The 26,165-nt window shown below is 36.2% G+C and overlaps 1 pseudogene; it reads right to left on the reverse strand.

Annotated features, from left to right (window-relative positions):
- Positions 1–4,278: 4,278 nt before the first annotated feature.
- Positions 4,279–26,165, reverse strand: LOC101038864 (lebercilin-like protein; annotated as a pseudogene).

Below are 26,165 nucleotides of genomic sequence, written 5' to 3' on the forward strand. Positions count from 1 at the left end.
TGTCTCTTAATGCACATGCCAGGAAGTTGATTCTCACTGTCATCTGCAGTCAGTTAACACGTGAGTGCAATAAGTTTAAATCATAAGAAAATGGCCTCTTCCTGGCATCCGCTGCAAATTTATCACTTTTAGAGAAGCAATGTGATAATTGCCAAACTATAACTTAACATTCTTAGTAGGGAGGAGAGCCCTCTCTCAAGACTGTCTACCTGTAACGTTAATAGCTAAGACAATGGAAAAAATGTCTCCAGGGCATTTCAGAGAGCTTCATGCCAGCCCCTCCCATCACACGCTCAGTTGATAAGAAGGGAAAAGTGATTCTCTGGGCAGGGCCCAGGGACCTGCTGCTCTGTACACCCTTGGGACATGGGACCTTGCATCCCAGCCACTCTACCTACAGCTGTGGCTAAATAGGGCCAAGGTACAGCTTGGGATGTTACTATAGAGGGTGTAAGCCCCAAGCGTTGGTGCCTTTCAAGTGGTTTTGAGCATATGGGTGCTCAGGAAGCAAGAGTTGAGCTTTGGAAACTTCTGCCTATATTTCAGAGGACATATGGAAACACCTAGATATACAGGCATAAGTCTGCTGCAGGGGCAGAACCCTCATAGAAAATCTCTACTAAGCCAGTGCAGAGGGGAACTTTGGGGTTGGAGCCCTCACACAGAGTCTCCACTGGGACATTGCCAAGTGGAGCTGTGTGAAGAGGGCTACCATCCTCCAGACCTCAAAACGTTAAATCCACCAACAGCTTGCACCATACACTTGGAAGAGCTGCAGGCACTAAATGCCAGCCCTTGAAAGCAGTCTTTGAGGCTGTACCTTGCAGAGCCACAGGGGCAGAGCTGCTCAATACCTGGGGAGCTCACCTCTTGCAGCACATGCCCTGGATATGAGACATGGAGTCAAAGGAGATTATTTTAGAGCTTTACAATTTAATGACTGCTCTGCTGTTTTTCAGATTTGTGTGGGGCCTGTAGCCCCTATGTTTTGGCCAGTTTTTCTATTTTGGGAATGAGAACATTTATCCAATGCCGAAATAAAACTTTGTGGGACTGTTGGAAAGGCATGATTGTGTTTTGAAATATGAGAAGGACATGACATTTAGGAGTGGACAAGGGCAGAATGATATAGTTTGGCTTTGTGTTCTCACCCATATCTCTAATTATAATCCCCACATGTCAAGGGAGGGACCTGGGAGGAGGTAACTGAATCATGAGGGCAGTTTCCCCAGGCTGTTCTTACGACAGTGAGTAAGTTCTCATGAGATCTGATAGTTTACAAGTGTTTGGCAGTTTCCTCTGTCTCTCCCCTCTCTCTCCTGCTGCCATGTGAAGAAGGTTTTTGCTTCCCCTTTGCATTCTACCATGATTACAAGTTTTATGAGGCCTCCTCAGGCATGTGGGACTGTGAATAAATTATTTTTTATTTATAAATTAGCCAGTCTCAGACAGTTCTTTATAGTAGTGTGAAAATGAACTAATACAAGACCATGACTTGCTCACATCTGTACTCTTAAGCTCTTCACATATAAATACACAATAGCCACCCAACAAGTATTTGTTTGATGTTGAATGAAGAAATAAATGAGTGAATGGTAAAGCACTCATGGTGGTTATTTGAAATCGTAAGCTTGACACACAAATTTTGTATACTACCCATCCAGAATTGAACAATGAATTTTAAGGCTATGTGAGAAAAAAACCAACAAGGTCTCTGATATGCTTTGGGTGTGTCCCACCCAAATCTCTCTCTTTTTCTTTTTTTTTTTTTTTTTTTTTTTTTTTTGAGATGGAGTCTTGCTCTGTTGCCAGATTGGGGTGCAGTGGTGCAATCTCAGCACACTGCAACCTCCACCTCTCTGGTTCAAGTGATTCTTCCTCCTCAGCCTCCTGAGTAGCTAGGACCACAGGCATGTGCCACCACACCTGGCTAATTTTTTTTTTTTTTTTTTTAGTAGAGATCGGGTTTCACCATGTTGACCAGGATGGTCTCCATCTCTTGACCTCGTGATCCACCCACCTTGGCCTCCCAAAGTGCTGGGATTACAGGCGTGAGCCACCATGCCCAGTCCAAATCTCATTGTTAATTGTAGCTCCCATAATCCCCATGTGTCATTGGTGAAAGGTAATTAAATTATGGGTGTGGGATTTCCCATGCAGTTCTCATGATAGTGAGTAAGTCTCACAAGACCTGATGGTTTTATAACTAGGGCACTGCCTAACAGAACTATGACAAGAGGGCCATCATCCTCTAGATTCCAGAATGATAGATTCACTCACAGCTTGTACTGTGTGCCTGGAAAAGCTGCAGTCACCCAACCCCATCCTATGAAAGCACCTGGAAGGGATAACTGAACCCTGCAAAACCACAGGGGTGGAGCTACACAGCACCATGGGAACCTGACTCTTGCATCAGTGTACCCCAGATGTGATACATAGGGTCAAAGGAGGTTATGTTGGAGCTTTAAGATTTAATGACTCCCTTACTGGATTTTTGACTGGTATGGGGTCTGTAACCCCTTGGTTTTGGCCAGTTTATTCCATTTGGAATGGGTGTATTTACCCAATGTCCGTACCCCCATTGTAGCTAGGAAGTAACTAATTTTCTTTAGATTTTATCAGATCATAGGTGGAAGAGATTTGCCTTGTCTCAGATCAGACTTTTGACTGTGGACTTTTGAGTTAATGCTGAAATGAGTTAAAACTTTAAGGGACAGTTGTGGAGAAATGATTGGTATTGAAATGTGAGGATATGAGATTTGGGAGGGACCAGAGACAGAATGATATGTTTTTTCTGGGTCCCCACCCAAATCTCATCTTGAATTTTAGCTCCCATTACACCCACATGTCATGGGAGGAACCTAGTGTTAAGTAGTTGAATCATGGGGGTGACTTTTCTCATGATAATGAATAAGTCTCACTAGATCTGATGGTTTTATAAAGGGCATTTCCCCTGTACGTGTTCTCTTGTCTGTTGCCATGTAAGATGTGCCTTTTTTTTCTTCCTCTGCCTTCTGCCATGATTTTGAGGCCTCTCCAGCCATGTGGAACTGTGAGTCGATTAAACCTTTTTTCTTCTTTATAAATTACCCAGTCTCAGGTATTTCTTCAGAGCAGTATGAAAATGGACTAATACAGTCTCTCAATAGCATCTCTTCTTTGGCGAATTTCTTATGTTTTGGGGTGCAAATTAGACCTATTATGAATAGCATTGTGCAAACTATAACAGGTTTTAGATTGTGCTTCAATGATAGATTTTCCCCACAACCCCCGTATCATTAATCAAAATGTTGATCAAGTGAATAAGTACAATTTTGCCTTAAACCATTTAAGTAATGTTTATGAATTAGTCCTTATCTTTTTAAGTGAATAAATTGTTCCATGAAATTTAAAGTACTGTGTGTTTGGATTCATGCCAGAAACATTCTGCAAGCCGATGGCTCAGTGTGGCAGAGATACTAACATGTGTTGATGCCAGATATATTCCAGCTAAGATGCTTAAATATGCTAAGGCTTAAATCTCTGTGTCACATATAATGTCTCAGTATAAATTCTTACATATTTTTTACTTAATTTGAGAATTTTGATGGGTTGTATTATATGTTCTGCATATTTGTTTTTGACATCCTGATCTTCAGTGCCTCAAAATGTGACTGTATTCAAATATGTCACCTTTAAAAAGGTAATTAAGGTTCAAAGAGGTCATTAGGGAGGGCTATAGTATGGTATTACTGGTTGTATAAGAGGAGGAGATTAGGACACAGACATGCAACCAGTGTTAGACCATGTGAAAACAAATAAAAAATAAAGCCATCTACCCACAAAGAAGAGAGACCCAAGAAAATCCTGCTGTTCTAACATCTTGATCTTAAATTTCCAGCCTCCAGAACTGTGAGAAAATACATTTCTCTAGTTTAACCTACCCAGTCTGTGGTAATTTGTTATGGCTGTACTAGCAGACAAATACAGAATGTATACTTTGAATTCAATTTTAAACTGGGACATGTTTTGGAGATATGGTATTAACCATAATATCTACTCTTTTAGAGGTCTGAACATAAGCAGCTTTTGTGGTTCCAATTTCCAATGTACACACTTGCATGTTAGCTAAATGGAACTGAGCATTTGAGACACTGAGTAGCAAACCTTACTGTAGATAAGAATAACCTGGAGAGATGTTAAAATTATCAATATTAAGGTACATTTCTAAGTCTAGTATGGGACATAGACTTGGACATTTTAACAACTTTGTGGCAAGGTGCTGGTAGTCCAAGTATCCTAATCATGGTTAGAGAAACACCAAGGATTTATCACAGTTACTTTAGAGTCCCCAAATGCATTGCTGGTGGAGGCCTGACTGGGAGGCAGGTGATGCAACTCCTTACTTTGCAAAGGCTCATCTGAGCCTTTTGTAACACCAGAACCTGACTGATCAGTTTTCAAGATGTAGCCTGATCCAAAGAGTTCTTCCATGAGACTGCTTTTCTTATCTCTGAAAGTTGTATCTTTCACGTTTATTCTGGAAGGCTTGCCAAATGAGGGCTCATACCCACTGTCAGAATGCTCTAGCTCCCTTTCTTCTCTTACTGAGATGCTTGCTTGTACTATGACTGCACCTTGTGTTACTGGCACTGGCTGGCCCACCCGAAGCAGGAAGCCCATGATGCAGGTGTTCAGTTGCTTCTGTGAATGAGTAATACCTTCTTTGTCTGAGGGGGCCTTTCGTGTAGAGAGCAGTGCATTTGCCAGGTGTGTCATCCATGTCATTTCTCTGCATGATTCTTTTAAACTTTTCTCTTACTAGATCATCTTGATTGGTTTCTCTTTCAGGATGAGTAACTTCAGTTATTTTTGGTGGTAGTTCTTGCTCTTCTTTCACTGAAATGGTTTTCTTTTCTTTGTCTTCTTTTTTGTCTTTTTGTCTTCCAATATTCTCCAGTAGTACTTGTACTTCCAAATGTTTATCTTCCTTTGATAAATCTGTAATTCCAGCACTTTGGGAGGCTGAGGCAGAAGGACTGCTTGAGTCCAAGAGTTTGAGACCAGCTTGGGCAAGAAAGAAAAAAAAAAAAAAAAAAAGGCATTACACACTGGGGTCTGTCAGGGGGAAATAGGGGAGGGACAGTGGGGGTGGGGAGTTGGGGAGAGATAGTATGGGTGGAAATGCCAGATATAGGTGATGGGGAGGAAGGCAGCAAATCACACTGCCACATGTGTACCTATGCAACTATCTTGCATGTTCTTCACATGTACCCCAAACCTAAAATGCAATAAAAAAAAGAAACACCAAGGATTTTACTGAAGTACAAATGATTAACAAAGTAAAATGTAATTGTCCCAAAGTAACAGTAAAATATAAAGACTGCTCATATGGAGAGCCAATTGTTACCACATCTTCCCACATGTAAGTTATGTCACACTAGTAGCTTGGAATTAGTCATTGTAATGGTAAATATTGTCAACTTGATTGGATTTAAAGATACAAAGTTTTGATCCTGAATGTTTCTTTAAGGGTGCTGCCAAAATAGAGTAACATTTCAGTCAGTGGGCTGAGAAAGGCAGGCCCACCCTTAATCTGGGTGGGCACAATCTAATCAGCTGCTAGTGTGGCTAGAAAATAAGCAGGCAGAAAAATGTAAAAAGAGACACTGGCCTAGCCTCCCAGCCTACATCTTTCTCCCTTGCTGGATGATTCCTGCCCTCAAAAATCAGATTCCAAGTTCTTCAGTTTTAGAAGTCTGACTGGCTCTCCTTGCTCCTCAGCTTGCAGACAGTCATTGTGGGAACTTGTGATAATGTGAGTTAACACTTAATAAATATTTCCATTAGTTCTATCCCTCTAGAGAACCCTGACTAATACAGATTTTGTTACCAGGAGTGGTTCTAGAGGATCAGAATAAGGATGAAGTTCTTTAATTGGTTTTGGGGTTTCTGGAGTTGGGTGCTTAATTTGATTAGACCCAAAAATGCTAAGGACTCTACTTCTAATAGTATGGAGAACACTGATAGTCCTTTGTGTGAACTGTTTAGAGAGTTATCAAAAATAAAGGCATTTGACACTCTTGAATAATCACTCATGAAAGACAAGGAGTTTAGTGACTCTATACGTAAATACCTTTGACCATATATGGAGAATCAAGGAACATAGTGAAGCTGGTTGGTTGTTCCTAATTTCAGTGGATAAAGTGATGAAAGAAAATGATGAACTTAGGGATTCTATGTACCAGCTTCAGAAACAGATACTGGGCCTCAAATATGCTAAGATTCCCCTGAGTGAGAGTCTTATTTCCTGTAGAGAAAGAACTGAAATTGTGGAAAAACAGACACAAGCTCTTATCATGCGAGTATCTGACCTGCAATGAAAGGTGCATGCACAACCTTGCCAGGCATCTACTGTTTAACTGAGGGCATTTATTGGAAAAGCACTGGACCCTGGAACTTGGAATGGGAACATGTGCCAAGGCCCTGATAAAGCTTGGGACACTGAGTTTGTAAACTCTGATGAAACTTTTTTTGCCAGAAGAGAGCTTTCCCAAACCAGTAGTGGTAACATCCCCTCCCTGATCCATGCTGCCCTTAGACTTTCCACACTACTCTGGACACATAAGCCCTGTGCTTCCTGAGGCAACAGTGATGTCCTCTCCTGAGGCAGTTGCTACGCAAAATAATGTTGATTCTCCTCAGGAGCTGTCCCCAACACTCCTGTTTCCTTCTAGACTTATAACTAGACTAAAGTCCTGGTGGGCCCTTAGAGGTGAGGTTGAGCGTGTGACCCATGAGGAAGTGTACTATACTAGAAAAGAAGTGTTTGAGTTCTCTAATTTATATAAACAGAAATATTGATGACAGGCATGGTAATGGATATTAAGGGTGTGGGATAATGGTGGAAAAAACAGAGTTGGATTAGGCTGAATTTATTGATTTGGGCCCACTAAATAGGGACTCTGCATTTAATGTTGCAGCTTGGGGAGTTGAAAATGGTTCTGATAGTTTATCTGCTTGGTTAGCTAAACTATGTATTAAAAAATGGCCCACTGTGAGGAAGCTGGATATGGCTGATCTCCCTTGATTTAATGTAGAGGAAGGGATTTAAAGGCTTAAGGAGATTGGAATGTTGGAGTGGATTAGTCACTTTAGACCTACTCATTCCAGCTGGGAGGGTCCAGATAATATACCCTTGACCAATGCCTTGTAAAATAGATTTGTGAGGGCAGAGGTTTGTCCTCACTGGATTAGAACTTACTCCAGCTATCAGTTTGCCTACCTTGCATTCAATGCTTTTGCCAAAACTACCCATCTGTGGACTCACAGAATACCTTATTCGCTATCACATTATTCCACATAGCATTGCCTCTGACCAAGGCACTTTACGGCTAAAGAAGTACAATTGTGGTCTCATGCTCATAGAATTCACTGGTTTTACCATGTTCCCTATTATCCTCAAGCAGCTGGATTGATAAATGGGTGCAATTGCCACTTGAGATCACAATTACAATGCCAACTAGGTGACAAACTTTGCAGGGCTGGGGCAAAGTTCTGCAGGAAGCCATATATGCTCTGAATCAGTTTCCAATATATGGTACTGCTTCTCCCATAGCCAGGATTCATGGGACTAGGAATCAAGGGGTGGAAGTGGCCCACTCACATCACCCCTAGTGATCCACTAGCAAAACTTTTTCTTCCTTTTCCTGTGATATTTTGTATTTTGTTCTGCTGGCTTAGAGGTCTTAGTTCCAGAGAGATGAATGCTGCCACCAGGAGACAAAACAATTCCATTCAGTTGGAAGATTGCCACCTGGTCACTTTGGGGTCCTCCTACCTTTAAGTAAACAGGCTAAGAAGGGAATTACAGTGTTAGCTGGTATGACTGACCTGGACTATGAAGATGATATCAGTCTACTACTCCACAATGGAGGTTAGGAAGAGTATGCATGGCATACAGGAGATCCCTTAGGATGTCTCTTAGTATTATCATGCCCTGTGATTAAGGTCAATGGGAAACTACAACAGCCCATTTCAGGCAGGAGCTCAAATGACCCAGACACTTCAGAAATAAAGGTTGGTATCAATTCAATAGGAAGGGAAAAAAAAAGAAAAAGAACAAAACATGACCTGCTGAGGTGCTTGCTGAAGGCAAAGAGAATACAGAATTGTTAGTAGAAGAAGGTAGTCCTCAAGGCTAGCTATGACCACATGACCAGCTGCAGAAAGGAGGACTGTAATTGTCATGAGTATTTCCTCCTCCTTTGTTAAGAACATGTTTGTACATGTATACACTTGTACTAAGAAAATACCTTCATTTTATTTCCTTTCTCCTTTATTATGTGACATAAGATTTGTTGACTTCACCTCAGCAATAGTAACAATACTTAATATTGTTTATTTAATAGTCTTTGGGTTGGGGATTAGTGCATTTCTGATTGTAGGAAAGATAGTTGTATTATGTTAGGCATAATTATGACCTTATTATTGTCTTTATTTGAAGATTAGGTATAATCTTAGGAGATGTGTATGAGTTCAAGTTAACAAGGGGTGGACTTGTGATGGTTAATACTGAGTGTAAACTTGATTGGATTGAAGGATACAAAGTATTGATCCTGGGTGTGTTTGTGAGGGTGTTGCCAAAGGAGATTAACATTTGAGTCAGTGGGCTAGGAAAGGCATACTCACGCTTAATCTGGGTGGGAACAATTTAAGCAGCTGCCAGCATTGCTAGAATATAAGCAGGAAGAAAAATGTAAAAAGAAACATTAAGCATTGTTAATGTTTAATAAACTCCCCTTTATATATATGTATATATAAATAAAGATAGATAAATGATACATAGATGATTGATAGATGATAGATAGATATTTATCCCATTAGTTCTGTCCCTCTATAGAACCCATAATAATACAGTCATGGAGGATGTATTTGCTAAATGGAAATAGGCAAATTCTGCAACTCAGGGCTTTTCCCCTTGTCCCCACAGAACTGGTTACCAGCACAATTGTGTTAATGGCTGCCTTTGAATCACTGTTCTCTAATTGTGTCCCCAACTTCTATGTGCCAACCCTCTTTAATGTTACTTGGCCTCTTCCGTGGATTAATGAATAGGAGATGGAGAACACAGTTAATCTTTTGCAAGGAAGTATTGCATAAATTATTGGTATGCATTCTGGGAGACCTTGGAGAGAATTACTGGGGCTGCTTAGTTAAGAATAAAAAGGTAAATAGGCTGGGAGTAAGTTATCCAATGTAAGACAAAAACAGAAGTAGTAATCCAGAATTCTAAGCCAGTGAAACTGATATATGGAAACTTTTAAGACAGAAGAATCCAGTATTAATGCCATGAAACGAAGTACATGGTGCTGTTAAAGATTTTTATCATGCAGAAAAGAGAATATTCTGAAGAAGTGTAATAGGAGAATAAGTACCTATGTTGCTTATATACTTAGTAATCATGATACCCCATCTTACGTAGTGTCCATAGAAATTTCCAAAAGTCCAGACATTTATTCTCAGTTGTGCAAAGATGGATTCACTACAAGCTTGTTTATTTTCCAATTCACAATAGATGATGTACTACCACCAACAACAAAAGAAACAAGCAAATGAAAAAAAAAGAGCTTTGTTTTTTTTTTGTTGTTGTTGTCATTAATTTTAGATTCAGTGCGTACATTTGCAGGTTTATTGAATGGGTATATTCCATTATTCTGGGGTTTGGGCTTCCATTGAACCCATCAACCAAATAATAGGTAGTTTTTCAACCTTTACCTACTTCCCTCCTTTCTCCTTCTGTAATGCACAGGGTCTATTGTTTCCAACTTTGTGTCCATGATTTACCCCTTGTTTACCTTCCACTTTTAAGTGAGAACACAGTGTATTTGATTTTCTGTTTCTGTCTTAATTCTTTTTGGTTAGTGGCATCTTGCTGCATCCATGTTTCTGCAAAACATATGATTTTATTCTGTTTTATGGCTGTGTAATATTCTATGGTGTGTATGTACCTTAATTTGTATCTCATCCACTCTTAATAGGCACATAGGTTAATTCCATAACTATGCTATTATGAATTATGCTGCAATAAACATGTGAGTGTATGTGTCTTTTTCGTAGAATAATTTATTTTCTTTTGGATATATACCCAGTAATGGGATTGCTGGGTCAAATGGTAGTTCTGTTTTCACTTCTTTCAGAAATCTCCAAACTGCTTTCTACAGTGGTTAAAATAATTTACATTCTGACCAACAGTGTATATGCCTTCCATTTTCTGCATATTCTCATCAACATCTGTTATTTTGACTATTTTATAGTAGCCATTCCAACTGATGTGTGATGGTATCTTTTTGTGGCTTTGAGTTGTATTTCTCTGATAATTAGTGATGTTGTACATTTTTATGTTTGTTGACCACTTTTACGTCTTTTGAGAATTCTGTTTAAGTCCTACGTTCACTTTTTAATGTTTTTTTTTTTTTTTTTCTTGTTGATTTAAATTCCTTATAGATTCCGGATATTAGTAGTTTGTCAGGTGCATAGTTCATAAATATTTATTTACATTTTGTAGATTGACTGTTTAATGTTTACTGCTTCTTTTTCTGTGTAGAAGTGCTTTGGTTCAATTATTTCCTGTTTGTCTTTGTGTTACATTTGCTTTTGAGGTCTTACTCATAAATTATTTGCCTAGACCAAAGTTCAGAAAATTTTCCTACGTTTTCTTTTAGGACTTTTCTGGTTTTTGGGCTTACATTTACATCTTTACTCAATCTTTAGTTAATTTTTGTGTATGGTGAGAGGTAGGGGTCCAGTCTTACTATTCCACAAATGGCTAGTCAGTTTTCCCAGCAAGATATGTTGAATGTGAGATGATTTTTTCATTATTTTTGTGGACTTTGTCAAAGATCAGTTGGTTGTAGGTATGTAGAAAATGTAGAGAATACATTCTCTATTCTGTTTTACTGAACTATGTGTCTATTTTTTACCAATACCATGTTGCTTTGGTTACTATAGCCTTATAGTATAGCTTGACGATGGGTAATATGATGCCTCAGGCTTTGTTCATTTTGTTTAGGATTGATTTGGCTATTCAGTCTCTTCTGGAGTTCTATATGAACCTTAGAATTGACTTTTTAAAAGTAATTCTGTGAAAATGACATTGGTATTGGACAGGAATTTTGTTGAATCTGTAGATTGCTTTGGGAAATGCAATCATTTTAAAAATTATTTTTATTGTTGCTTCAATAGTGTAAAAGTATATATATGATCATTTTAAACAATATTCATTCTTCCAATCAATGAACATAGAATATTTTCCCATTTGTTTTTGTTACTCATGATTTCTTTAATCAGTCCTTTGTATTTCTCCTTGTACATATATTTCATCTCTGCAAAAAGAGGTAAATGTATTGCAGGGTGTTTTATTTTCTCTGCCAAATGTAATTGGGATTGCATTCTTGATTTGTTCTCAGCTTGAGCGTGGTTGGTGTATAGAAATACTACTGGTTTTTGTACCTTGATATTGTATTCTGAGATGTTACTGAAGTCATTTATCAGTTCTAGGAGTCTTTTGGAGGAATCCATAGGGTTTTCTAGGTATACAATTATGTCAATGACAAACAGAAGTAATTTGACTTCCTCTTTTTCTATTTGGATACCTTTTATTTCTCTTGCAAGACACCTCTGGGCAGGACTTCCAATATTATGTTGAATAGGAGTGGGAAGTGTAGATACCTGTGCCTTTTTGTTGTTGTTGTTGTTGTTGTTAGGGAAAATGATTCCAACTTTTGCTCATTCAATATGATGTTTGCTGTGGGTTTGTTGAAATGGCACTTATGATTTTCAGGTATGATCCTTCAATGACTAGGTTGTTGAGGGTTTTCATTATGAAGAAATGTTGCATTTTATTGAATTATCTTTTGCATTTGTTGAGATGATAGTATGATTTCTTAAAAAAATTATGTTTACATGGTGAAATACTTTTACTGATTTGAGTATGTTGAACCATCCCTGCCTCCCAGGAATAAAGCCCATTTGATTATGATGAATTAACTTCTTGATGTGCTGATGGCTTCAATTTGCTCATATTTTGTTGAGAATTATTGCCTCTGTGTTCATCAGGGATATTGGCCTGCAGTTTTCTTTTTTGTTGTTGTACTCTTCCCAGGTTATGGCATCAGGAACTAATTAAAAATTTCTCCTCCTCAATTTTTTGACTAGTGTTATTAAGATTGGTACCATCTCTTCTTTGTATAAGTGGCAGAATTTGGCTGTAAATTATTGTGGTCCAGGGCTTTTTGCTTATTGGTAGAAATTTCCTTACTGATTCAATTTTGTAACTCATTTGACTGTTCAGGATTTCAATTTCTTCCTGGCTCAATCTTGGGAGATTGTGTTTTATAAGGAATGTGTCAGTTTCCTCTAGGTTTTTTAGTTTGTGCACATACTAGATAAGAGACGTTCATACCAGTCTCTGAGGATCTTTTGTATTTCTGTGGTATAAGCCATAACGTCATCTTTCTCATTTCTGATTGTGCTTATTTGGATTTTCTCCTTTTTTTTCTTGATTAGTCTACCCAGTAGTCTATTAATCTTGTGCATCTTTTTTGAAAAAAATAACCTTACATTTTATTGATTGTTTGGAGTTTTTGTTCTCAATTTTGAGTAATTATGCTCTGATCTTTGTTATTTCTTTGCTTCTGCTTGGTTTGTGTGTAGTTTCCTCTCATTTTCTAATTTCTTTAGGTGCAATATTAGGTTGTTAATTTGAGATCTATCTCCTTGATGTAGGCATTAAATGCTAAAAACTTTCCTTAACAGTGTTTTTGCTATATCCCAAATTTTGTTTTTAATGCATCTCTCTTTCTGTATCAGACCACCTCACACTGTTATAAACAAATATCCAAGACTGGGTAATTTATAAGGGAAAGAGGTTTAATTGACTCACAGTTCTGCATGGCTGGGGAAGCCTCAGAAAACTTATAACCATAGCAGAAAGTGAAGCAGGCACTTTGTTCACAAGGCAACAGAACAGAGAGAGAGAGAAAGAGAGGGAGAGAGAGAGGGAGGGGGAGAGAGCGGGGTAGAGAGAGGGGGGGAGAGAGAGAGAGAGAGAGAGAGAGAAAGGGGGGGAGAGAAAGGGAGAGAGAGAGAGGGAGAGTGAGAGAGTGTGCAAGAGAGAGCAGAGAAAACTGCCTTATGAAACCATCTATGGCTTTCTCTCTTTGTTTAGCTGTATTTGCTTTATAAATCTGGGCACTCTGGTATTCAGTGTGTACATATTGAGGATGGTTAAATCAAACATTTCTCATTACATAGTACTCTCTTTTTGTCATTATTTACTATTGTTGGTTTAAAGTCTGTTATATCTGAGAGAATAGCAACATCTCTTTTTTGTTTTTGCATGATAGATCTCTGTTTACTGTGAGTCTATGAGTGTCTCGAAGAACAATCTCTCGAAGACAACAGAAGGTTGAGTCTTTTTTAAGAATTTAATTTGCCACCCTACATATTTTAAGTGGGGCATTTAGGCTGTTTAGGTTCAAGGTTAATATTGATACATAAGATTTTGTTACTGTCATAGTAGTTGTTAGCTAAGTGTTTTGTAGTCTCAATTGTGTAATTGTTTTGTAGAGTCTGTGAGGTTTGTACTTTGATGTACTTTTATGATAGCAAGTATTATTTTTTCATTTCCATGTTTAGAACACCTTTGAGCATTTCTTATAGTACTGGTCTGGTGGTAGCAAAAAAACCTTTATCATTTGCTTCTCTGTGAAAAACTTTATTTTTCCTTCACTTATAAAACTTCGTTTTGTGGCATATGAAATTCTTGGCAGATATTATATTTTTCTTTAAGAGAGATAAAAATGGGTCCCCAGTCTTTTCTGGCTTGTAAGATTTTTGTTAAGAAGTCTGCTGTTAGTCTGATGGGATTTCCTTTGTAGGTAATTTGGTCCTTTTGTCTAGCTACCTTTACAATTTTTATCTTTCACGATGACCTTAGATAGTCTGATGACCATATATCTCGTGGATGGTCATATTGTATAGTATTTTACAGGAGTTCTCTGAATTTCTTGTATCGTTCTTTTGACCTCTCTAGCAAGATTAGAAACTTTTCTGTGGATTATTTTCTGAAATAATGTTTTCCAATTTCCTTACATTTTAACTCTTCTCTCTCAGGAATACCAATAAGTCAGTGTTTTATCTACTTTATAATCCCATATATATTGAAAGATTTGTTCATTTTTAATTTTTTTTAAATCATTGTTTGGGTTATTTTGAAAGAATGGTCTTTAAGCTCTGAAATTCTTCTGCTTGGTCTGATGTATGATTAAAATTTAGAATTGTATCTTGAATTTTCTGTCATGCATTTTTCAATCCCAGAAGTTCTATTTGTATTGATTTTCCTATAGCTATCTCATCTTTCATATCCTGAATTATCTTTCTATTTTTTTTCTTTTCTATAAGAATTAAACTTTCTGTTGAATCTTGTTCATTTTCCTTGCAATCCGTATTTTGAAATATTTATCTGTCATTTCTGGCATTTAATCTGGTTAGGATCCATTGCTAAAGAGTTAGTGTGATCCTGTGGAGGTGCCAAAACACTCTGGATTTTTATAATGCCAATTCTTATGTTGATTCCTTCTCATCTGAAGGAGCTGTCACTTCTCATTTATGAACTGACTATTGTTTGGGTGAGGCATTAAAATATTTTTTCCTTGAGGGTATGACTGTGATGTGTGCTGTGTTATGGTTGTTTGGCTTCCTTTCTGGGTGCTTTCAGGGGGTCAAGGCTCTGCATTGGTCCTTTGTTTTTGGATAGCTTATTCGTGGTAGATTTCTCAGATAATACTTGTTGTAGCAGTCTATTGGATACAAGAGCTGACACACTGTTTCCTGTAGGGCTGTGGGTATAGGTCTCAGGAAGTTTATCTTATGGACTGTAGCACTAACTCCTTTTGGTAGCCAGTTTTTGATTTGGTGGCTGCATTTCAGTAAATACCACTTAAGAGCAAGAGCTGGCAGGTAGGCTCAGGCAGAGTGAATTCACATTCCCCTATGGGTTTGGTGGGAAGAAATCATGTTAAGCTGTGCTGAGGTCTTGAGGGAAGGTGTGGGGAGGTGTGCCAGCTCCTTGTCCTGTATTGGAAGGAATGTGATCCACTTACCTAGTATGCCTCTGTTGTGGGTATCATGACCTTCAGTTTATAAAGGCTTTACTTGATCCTTTGATTCCAGGCTTCAGTGTGGCTGTGGGTCACTGATATGACTCTTATGGTTACCATCAATATAGGGCTTGGAGCAGAGCCTTTCCGACCAAGATAGAGCAGGAAACTTCATGGTCTGTCATATGTTGCCAAGGTCATGCCACTTTGTGTAAGAAAGGGTAGTTGTATCTGACCCTTTATGAAAACCCAAGCAGGCATAAGGGTTCACTTTTAGTGGGAGTGGAGCCACCACAGCAAGCACGAAAAAGGCTTTCAGTGAGTACTTTCTTGGAGGGACCATTGCTGTGTCTGCAACAGTGTATGGGAAGGATCAGGAGATGACCCCCTCTTCATATCTGTTCCTGTGTCAGTGCTGGCTCCTTAAATAATTGGTTACATGCCTGCATTTCTTTTGTCCCAAGGGATGTTTTGGTAGACTGTACTCCCTCCCTTAATGGCAGCCCGCACTGAGGGCTAGATTTCCAGAAGTTCCACAGTTCGCAAGGGACCCACCAGTACCCTGTGCTTGGCAAAGTCAGAGCAGGTAGTGGGGTATGTTTACAGGGGATATGATGGTGTGGTGGCTGAAGGACAGAGAATCCCCAGGGAAAGCTGAGTGCAACCATGGGTGCACAACCAATATAATTCCTGCTCTTTCCGTTTGGGTCTGAGAGAAGTAAAGGCACACCTGCACGATCTGGTCACCTGGTTCTCTGTCCCCTGGAAGTTCTCAGATTGTAACCAATGATGTTGCCCTGGATCATTAAGAGCAGAGGGACTCCCTAACAGTTTAGTAGTTGGCAGATTGTCTGAAGGGCGAGAGGAGCAGAGAAGCACTCCCACCTATCCTTTCCATAGGTCTCTGAATGCCTTAGGTGTTTATTTCTCCCAGACTCTTGATGCTTTTATTTTCTGCATTCCAGCTTCTCTCCATGGGCAATCCAAAAGATTTTAACACTCTTTCCTCAGTTTGCTGTTCAGATGTTGTCCATTCACTGGTATCTTTGTTATTCTTTCTGTGAACTGGCATCGAATGTCCCTAGTCAGCCTTGTTAAACAGAAAAAAAAAGTAAAACAAACAAACAAAAAAATGCTTGTGTGTTAAACAAAATGGTACATTTCCTAAGAAATATATTTGTCTACACAAAGTCCTTAATATATTAGGCTGATGATGTAAATGCTCTGCACCACAGTATAATGAAAGCTTATTTGAGTGGTATTGCCTATTTCTAGGATTGGGCAAAGTGATGTGATTGAATATGTAATGCTTTTAATAAAATTTGACTATTTGAGAAAAATATTAATCTGTTAATATGAGTGATAATGGAAAACTAACTGTATTATACTATTTTTAACTCAAAATTTAAAGTTTTTAAATATAAGTTACCAAACTAATTTATAATCATTTTTTAAAATTGGAAAACAGAAAAGCTGCCGAGTGTGGTGTTTCACACCTATAAGCTGAGGAGACTGAGACTAGCCAGGCAACATAGTGAAACCCCATTTCTACAAAAAGTACAAAAATTAACCAGGTTGCACGTACCTGTAGTTCCAACTAATCAGTAGGCTGAGGTGGGAGGATGGATTCAGCGTTGGTGGCAGAGGTTTCCCTGAGCCAATATTGTATTCCTGCACTCCAGACTGGGCAATAGAGCCAGACCTTGTCTTAAAAAAAAAAAAAAAAAAAAAAAAAAAAAACCAGAAAAAACACACTATTACTTGTAATGGCACTATCTACACATAATTGATGTACGCATTTTGGTGAAAAGCCTTCTAATCTTTTGATAAGACTTTTTTAGAGAAGTTTTAGGTTCACAACGAAATTATGAGGTTGGTATATAGATTTTCCATATATTCCCTGCCCCAACATATGCACAGTTTCCCACATTATCAACATTTCCAGTCAGACTAGTATATTTACATTACAGTTGTAAACCTACACTAAAACCTCATAATTACCCAAAGTTCACAGTTTATCTTAGGCTTTACTCTTGATGTTATATGATCTAAGGGTTTGGACAAATGTATAATGGCATGTATCTACTATTATAGTACCATACAGAGTATTCTCACACATCTAAAATTCCCGTGGGCTCCACCTATTCATCTTTACCTCCTTTGTAAATCCTAACAACCACTCATTCTTTTACTGTCTTCATAATTTTTCCTTTTTAACACTGTCTTATAGTTGGAGTCATAGAAACTTTTTAAATTGGCTGTTTTTTTCACTTAGTAATATGTGTTTAAGGTTTCCCCACAAATTTATATGGCTTACTACCTCATTTAGCACTGAACAATATTTCATTGAGTGCACTGCAGTTTATTTCTTCATTTACCTACTGAAGGACATTTTGGTGGCTTCCAAGTTTCTGAAATTGTGAATAAAGCTGCTGTAAATATCTATGAGAAAGGTTTTTGCCAAAACAAAGTTTTTAGCTCTTTTGGATCAATACTACAGAGCACCATTGTTCAATTGTATAGTAAGGGTATGTTTGAATTGTTACAAAACATTTAAAAGGTCTTCCAAAGTAGCTATATCATTTTGCATTTTCACCATCAATGAAGAGTTCCTGTTGCTTCACATTCTTACCAACATCTGCTGAACATCAAAAACCAAGGAGATGAGTGGAAAAATGAAACTTAGAAAAGATAAAGGAGTCAGATTATGTAATGTTTCATAAATCTGTTAAGGACTTTGGCTTTTGCTCTGAGTGACATCAGTAAGATGGAAATGCATTGGAAAGTTTTTAGCAGAAAAGTAACATATCCTTACTTATGTTTTAGTAAGATCACTTTGGTGGTTGTGTCAAGAACAGAGGACAAGGGGTCAAAAGCAGAAGCAGAAAGAACAGTTAGGTAGTTATTATATAATAATTCAAGCAAGCGATGTTGGTTATTTAAATCAAGCTCATGGCTGTGTGAGTGATGAAAAGTGATTGAATTCTAAATATATTTTAAATATAGAACTGAAAAAATTTGGGAATTTAGATTTGTGTGTGAGAAAACTAGAAAAAGGGAACATTAAGGGTTTTTATTTGAGAACACAAATTTAACAGTGCAGTCATAATTAATATAGACATTCTAAATTTCTAGACTGTTACATCGAAAGCACAAATGTTTGTTAACCTAGAGATTGAGAATACTGCAGAGTAGCTAATTTTGTATTGAAGAGAAATAATAGAGCCTCCATTTTATATAGTTTCTGTTGGACATTCATGAGTCAATGTTAAGTAGAAGTAGAGCTCAGAACCCCAATGCATACTAAATTGGTGCTAATAAGAAGGGGGAAAGTGGGAATCCTGTTACCTCATCTTCACATTGTTTTCAAGATTTTCACCTATAACTTATTTATTAGGGGGTTAACACTCCCTTTTTTATATAATTCAACTCCCATCAATAAAGTAAAATAAAACAGTTGAAGAAAGAGCAAACTTGATAGCCACCTTAATACAGCTGTCGTTTCTCTTCAGTTGCTCTTCTGTGGGATTTGCTAAGAAGTGCTCCCTAATCTCAGATAATTTTCTTTTTTTTTTCTTTTCTTTTCTTTTTTTTTTTTTGAAATCAGTAATTTTATTTTCAAGCTGTTAAGCACGTAATCTTTTTTACTTTATTTTTTTAGAGACAGGGTCTTGCTGTGTTGCTGAGGCAGGAGTGCAATGAATGGTGTGATTACAGCTTTCTTCAGCCTCGAACTCCCGGGCTGAGCAATTTCTACAGGCCTGTAGCCAGTCTTATTTGCTAGATTTATGAGCTCCCAGGACTTCCATGTATATTGTCATCCATATTCACATTCCTATCTAAGCCTTTTTGATAATATATGTAGCATACTTTTTTGAAAATGCCATAAACGCCATAAGGGTTCTGAAAAGGTGTTTTAGTTAAGCACAAGGAAAAAGCTTCAAAACCATGAATAATTAGAACAGTACAACACAAAATATATGAAGTGCTAAAGAGTTTGGTACAACTAACAAAGCTTGTGGGAAGTAATGAAGAAAAATTAGTGTGACCCAACATCATAACATTCTTATTAAGTACACAGGTGATGATTGATGTTATGGAAATTGAAAATATTAGGATTGAGAGATGGAAGAGATTTTTTTTTAAATAAATGCTGATTTTAACTGCCTGGAGCCTGAAAATGGTTTAAAGCTCTGTACTTCTTATTTAATGTGGACATTAAAGGTGACACATTTGTGGTCCCTCTATTTGAAATTTCTTCAAACTTACATTATTTTTATTCTATAAATGTGCAGAAGTCCAAATGTAAAATCCTGTTATGCTGTTTTCAACATTTATTTTTGTTATTTTTAAATTCAAACAAAACAACAGTTTAATTAGGAAGCTTAAGCTGGAATATGTTAGAATTGACCAGCTCAGATCATCAGTTTTTCCCCCAATTTTAATTTATTCTTTTTGATTCAAGGTGATTTGCACAGCTGCTTGCAAGATATTTAAAAAATCAAGAATTTTATGAGGCTATTCTATACCAAAAATTATGCTAGGTACATTATATAAGATTAATCAATATTTGTAACACTACAATGCAGAAAACATTTTCCCTCATATAACAAGATATAAACTGAACCTCTAAGGGATTAGGGAATTCTTAATATTATATAGTCAACATTAAGCCAGCGTTATCTCTTATTCCAAAGTTTGTATTCCTTCTACAAGATCTTTCTATAACATGACAGCAATCAGTTTTGTAACTTAAATAACAAAGTTTTATACATCTAACAGACACTAAATATTTGTTGAACAAATGAATGAATGAATGGATTAAATGTTTTATTATATGGGTTTTGAACACTGTTCTAAAATTTGGGATATATCAGTGAATAAGGGAAGTTTAGTTTTGTGAGCAGACAATGAAAAAATGAAATAGATAATTATACAGCTTTCATAAAAATGATATGTATTATTGAAAAAAGAAAAAAGTTTCTCAACACTACTGGACACTATGTCCTTTTTTATAACAAATGCTTTTATTCTGAAATAAAATGTATAGTTAATAAAACATATTTACACATTATTTAAAAAAATGATGTCCTATATTCTAAAAAAAAAAAAAAAAAGGGAAGTAATGTATACTAAAATAATGCATATTTCAGTATGCAAATGCTTGAGCATGACTCTACTAGATGTAATGTAGTAGTCAACTACTGGTAATCACCATGAATGTGACAGGCATAAATGTAAACTGACAGTGGAGTGTTTTATTAGAGACTTAAATAAAATTTTCTGAAATGACAAGTTCTGATAAAAACAGTGATTACAATTTTCCCTCAAATAACATAATGCTTATATGTCTAGAATATTCAGTGTATATTAAAGCCATACCTTAAAAATAAGTCAAAAACTACAATTACTTTTGCACTAACCTGATGGATTCAATCAAATTTTAATTTTTTCCTACATGACTAAATAATTACAGTCAGCAATCATGCAAGATATAAATAAATTACTTGCTATCTGTGTCTGTCCCACACATTATAGCACATTTACTCTTCCTAGTCTCTATCTACTAAGTGTAGTGTGGAAACTCCGTGATTATAGCAACCAGAATACATCCTCAACACGTTACCCAAATGTCCACTAAATGATAATATAGCCCTCATTAAGATCCACTGTTGGAAGATTGTTTTCTATTTCTTACGTATACCTATAATCACACAACTTACAGTAAAATCGATTTGTTTTACTACTTAGAAAGGGGATGAAATCCTCTTTCGTGATCATTATGTGGATGGCAGAATCATTGTGTTCAAAAAAAAAAATTGAAGATTTTGTAGCAGAGAGCATTAGATGTTAATTAACATTTAATTTCTGATTTTTGATAAGTTATTTTATATTTGAACATAATTGTCTTTCTAGAGAGTTAATTTACTGTCCACCAATAGTTGTAGTACCATGATAATCACTTCTTGTTCTGTGAGAAGAGTTAGCAATAAAAACTTATTTGATGTATAATTGAGTGATAAACTGCAAAATGTGTGAGAAGTAACTATTTGAGCTGGCAAGAAATAAAAAGACAAAGTAATCAATAAGAACAATTTCTCTTTTCCCATAGCCACACAAATAGGAAATGTATCTGTGATATTGGAAAACATGGTCAAGTAAAGTACATTGTGGACAAAGGGCCAAGGTCCTTCCTATTGGTAGATTCTAAGTCTAACCCCCTTAGCAAAATGCAAATAACAGTACAGTTAGCCCTTGGACAACATGGATTTGAACTTCGCAGGTACACTTCATGGATTTTCTTCCATCTGTGCCACTCCTGAGACAGCAAGACAAACCTCTTCTTTGCCTCTTCCTCCTCAACCTTTTCAACATGAAGACAATGAGGATAAGAACATTTATGATGATCCACTTCCACTAAATAAACAAATATGTTGTCTCTTATGACTTGAATGACATTTTCTTTTTTCTCACCTACATTATTAGAAGAACACAATATATAATACATTTAACACACAAAATATGTGTGAATCGTTTTGTCTATGTTATTGGTAAGGCTTCCAGTCAACAGTATGGTAGTAGTAGTTAGGTTTTGAAGAAGTCAAAAGCTGTATGTAGATTTTGACTGCACAGGGGTTAGTACCCTTAACTCCTACATTGTTCAAGAGTCAACTGTACTGGAAATGTGCTTTTACTTTGTGAAATATTTATGGCCAAGAGCCATGTTTTCTGACACTTCCCCAAAATGGGAAGGAAATGAAACTAAAAGAGCACTAGAGAAAACTTTTTGAAGACATAATAGCAGCATTAAAATGAGGTGGCAAGAGCAGAGACAAGGAATCAGGCAAAGTTTTTCATGGGCATTCAGGAAGAGTATTATCTGGGACACAATTGTTGGCAAAGCAAATATTATCAAGAGTTCTGGGTATACATAGTTCTCTCACAAATAGAGAAAGCAGTGGAAAGTATATTATATGGCTGCAGATGAGTAATTTAAACTAAGAGCTAGTTTATGGTATTTGAAGGCCAGCCAGAGAAAATATAAACTAGCTACTCTTAGAGTGAAAACTTTGGTCATGATAATTCAAACATACATAGTTAGATGTGCTAAATCAAGCTCAGATGAGCACTTCTCTTTCTACTTACTAATATGGTCTATTTGTCAAATATTTAGTAAATACAAAATACACATCATATATTTGTATATAGGTATACTGTGTCAGTGCTGATTATGCCCTGAAATGGCTCCTGTTGGCCAAAATGCAGTCAATCAAAGATGTAATAAGAAATCCTATTAATTTTGACAGAACATAAGATGAGAGAAAGGGCTCAGTTCATATTCTGAAGTTCTTGTACCTTCACAGACACTTAGAAAAACATGTCCATTTAATGAGAATACCTAGGCTGTGACCATCACTCCAAGTTTTCTATTATAATACATCCAACCATTTATTTTATTCAGTACACATTTACTAAGAACCTATGTGTCAGACACTGTTCCAAGAAAATGTAATACACCGATTAAAGATGAGCCCTTCAATTATGGAGCTTACATTGAGGTAGATGATAAGAAATGATTGTAATAAATGGTTGAAAGTTGATTAAATGCCTTTTTATAAGGGAATAACAGTAAAAAGGACGATAGATATGAAAGGTCAGGATAACTGGGAATAAGAATCCTTTTTTTAAATACACAATATTTGTGAAAAGCAGGAGTGAGAATATGATGCGGGTATTTTTGTTTGTTTGTTTGTTTTTGTTTTTGTTTTGTTTTGTTTTGGCATTAGGGTAATACTGGCCTTATAAAATGAGTTTGGAAGTACTCTGTCTTCCTCTATTTCTTGAAACAACTTCAGTAGTATTGGTATTAATTCTTTAAATGTTTGGTAGAATTTAGCCATGAACCCTCAGTCCCTGAACTTTTCTTTACTGGGAGAGTTTTTATTATAGCTTGCCCCTCATTACTTCTTGGTCTGCCCAGGGTTTGTATTTCTTCACATTTCAATCTTGGCAGGTTGTATGTTTCTAGTAATTCATCTATTTCTTCTGTATTTCTAGTTTATTTGCATATAATTGTTCATAGTAGCCACTGATAATACTTTGAATATTGGAGGGAGCTGTTGTAACATCTTTCCATCTCTGATTTTATGTATTTGAATCATCTCTATTTTTATCTTAGTTACTCTGGTTAAATCTTTGTAAATTTTATTTTGTCAAAAAAGTAACTTTTTATTTCAGTGGCCTTCTGTATTCTCTTCATTTGAAATGTACTTATTTCTACTCTGATCTTTATTATTCTAATTTTGAGTTTTATTTGCTCTTGCTTTTCTGGTTTTTTAAGATGAATCACTAGGTTATTTATTTAAACTTCTTTGTTGAGGTAGCCAATTATAGCTATAAAATTTCCTCTTAGTTCTTCCTTTGCTATATCCCATCAGTTTGGGTATGTTAGGTTTTCTTTATTGTTTGTTCCAAGAAATGTTTCAATTTTCTTACTATTTGTTTTATTAACCCACTGGCCATTCAGGAGCACATTTAAAAATGTTCATGTATTTGTATAATTTCCAACATTTTTCTTGTTACTGATTTCTAGTTTTGTTCCATTGTGGTTTGAGAAGATGCTTCATATTATTTCAATTTTTTGAATGTTTTAAGACTTGTTTTGTGACATAATTTGTGATCTATTTTTGAGAATGATTTATGTGCTGAGGAGAAGAATGCAGCTGCTACATAAAATATTCTGTAAATATCTATTAAGTCAATTTGTTCTATAGTGAAGATTAGGTGTGATGCTTCTTCATTGGTTTTGTGTCTATGTTCAATTCCAAAAGCTGGGTGTTGAAGTCTTCCTCTATTATTTTATTTTACTCTATCGGTCTCTTTAGCTCTAATGATAGTGGTTTTATATATTTGCATGCTCCAGTTTTGGGTGCATATATATTTACAATTGTATTATTTTAATAAACTGACCCATTATCATTACATAGTCACCTTCTCTGTCTCTTCTTAGAGATTTTGTATTAAAGTCTATTTTGTCTGATATAAGCATAACTAATTCTGCTGTTTTTTGGTCTCCATTAGCATGACATCATGTTTTATCCTATTATTTTCACTCTAGGTGTATCTTTAGAGGTGAAGTGTGTTTTTTGTAGGCAACAGATGATTGCGTCTTGTTTCTTTTATGCACTCAGACAATCTATGTCTTTTGGTTTGAGAATTCAGAACATCTACCTTCGTTATTATTGATATGAAGGAAATTTGTCCTGCCATTTTGTTATTTGTTTTCTGGTTGTCTTCTCCACCTTCTTTTTTGTCTTTCCTATCTTCCTTTCAGTAAAGGTAATTTTCTCTAGTGGTATGCTTATTTTTTTGTTTTTCATTTTTATGATTTTGTGGTATGATGTTCAATTTGAAGTTACCATGAGGCTATCAAATTCTGTCTTCCAACTCCTTATTTTAAACTGATGACAACTTAACAGTGATTGGATAAAAAAAAACACACATTGAAAAAAAAATTAAAACTCTACATTTTAATTCATCTGTTTTTGACATTTTCTCTTTGTGTCTTATTGTACTGTCTATAGTTCTATTGTAGTTATTTTTTATTAGTTTATCATTTTTTACTTAAAAGTACAAAGTAGTATGCACACCACAATTAAAGTGTTACACTAATCTGTGTTGTTCTGTATGCTTACTATTGCCAGTGAGTTTTGTGCCTTCAGGTGGTTTCTTCTTGCTCATTAATGTCCTCTTCTATTACATTGAAGAACTCACTTTATCATTTCTCATAGGAGAAGCCTGTTGTTGATAAAATCCCTTAATTTTTACATGTTTAGCAAGATCTTTATTTGTCCTTCATGCTTAAATAATATTTTTGTCAGATATGCTATTCTACGCTAAAGCTCTTATTTTCTTTTAAGTACTTTAAGTATGTTATGCCACTCTCTCATGGCATGTAAGGTTTCTACTAAAAAGTTTGCTGCTAGACATATTGAAGATCCAGTGTATGTTGTTTATTTTGTCTTGTTACTTTTAGAATTCTTTCTTTATCCTTGACTTTTGGGAATTTGACTATTAAATGCCATAAGGTAACGTTCTTCCAGTTAAATCTGCTTGGGGTTTTATAATCTTCTTTCACTTGAATGTTGAAATCTTTCTCTTGGTTTAGGATGCTCTCTGATATTACCACTTTGAATAAACGTTCTACACTTATATCTTTCTCTACCTTTTATTTAAGGTCAATAACTCTTAGATTATCCCTGTTGAGGTTATTTTCTAGATCTTTTAGGTATGATCTATTGTTTTTTTATTCTGATTTATTTTGTCTCCTCTGACTTTATATTTTCAAATAGCCTCTCTTTGAGCGCACTAATTTTTTCTTCTACTTGATCAATTCTACTATTAATAGACTCTAATGCATTCTTTATCATGTCACTTGCATATTTCAACTTGCAAATTTCTGCTTCATTATTTTAATTATTTTAATCCCTTTGCTAAATTTGTCTGATAGAATAATTAATTTGTGTTATCTTGACTTTTTTTTTGTAGTTTCCTCACAACAGCTTTTGAATTCTTTGTCTTAAAGGTCACACATCTCTGTTTCTCGAGGATTAAATTCTGGGGTCTTACTTACTTCATTTGGTGAGTTCATGTTTTCTTGGATGGTGGTGATACTTGTAGAAGTTCTTTGGTGTCTGAATGTTAAAGAGTTAGGTATTTATTGCAGTCTTCACAAACTGGTCTAGTTACTGCCTATCCTTGGGAAGGCTTTCCAGGTAGTTGAGGGGACTTGGGCTCCAAACTTAATAGCACTGTGATATTTGGAGACTCATATAAATATCATTTTGGTGGTCTTGGATATCTGCAAAAATTCTCTTGATTATCAGGCAAAGTCTTGTTCTTTTTTTTATTTTGTCTCCAAAACATACTGAGTCTCATTCTGTGTGCTGAACCACCTAGAACTGGGGGTGTGGTCTTGCAAGGTGTGGCCCTGGGGCCACCACCACTGGGACTGTACTGGGTCAT

Source organism: Saimiri boliviensis, chromosome X, assembly GCF_048565385.1.
Source record: "Saimiri boliviensis isolate mSaiBol1 chromosome X, mSaiBol1.pri, whole genome shotgun sequence".
Lineage (NCBI taxonomy): Eukaryota > Metazoa > Chordata > Mammalia > Primates > Cebidae > Saimiri > Saimiri boliviensis.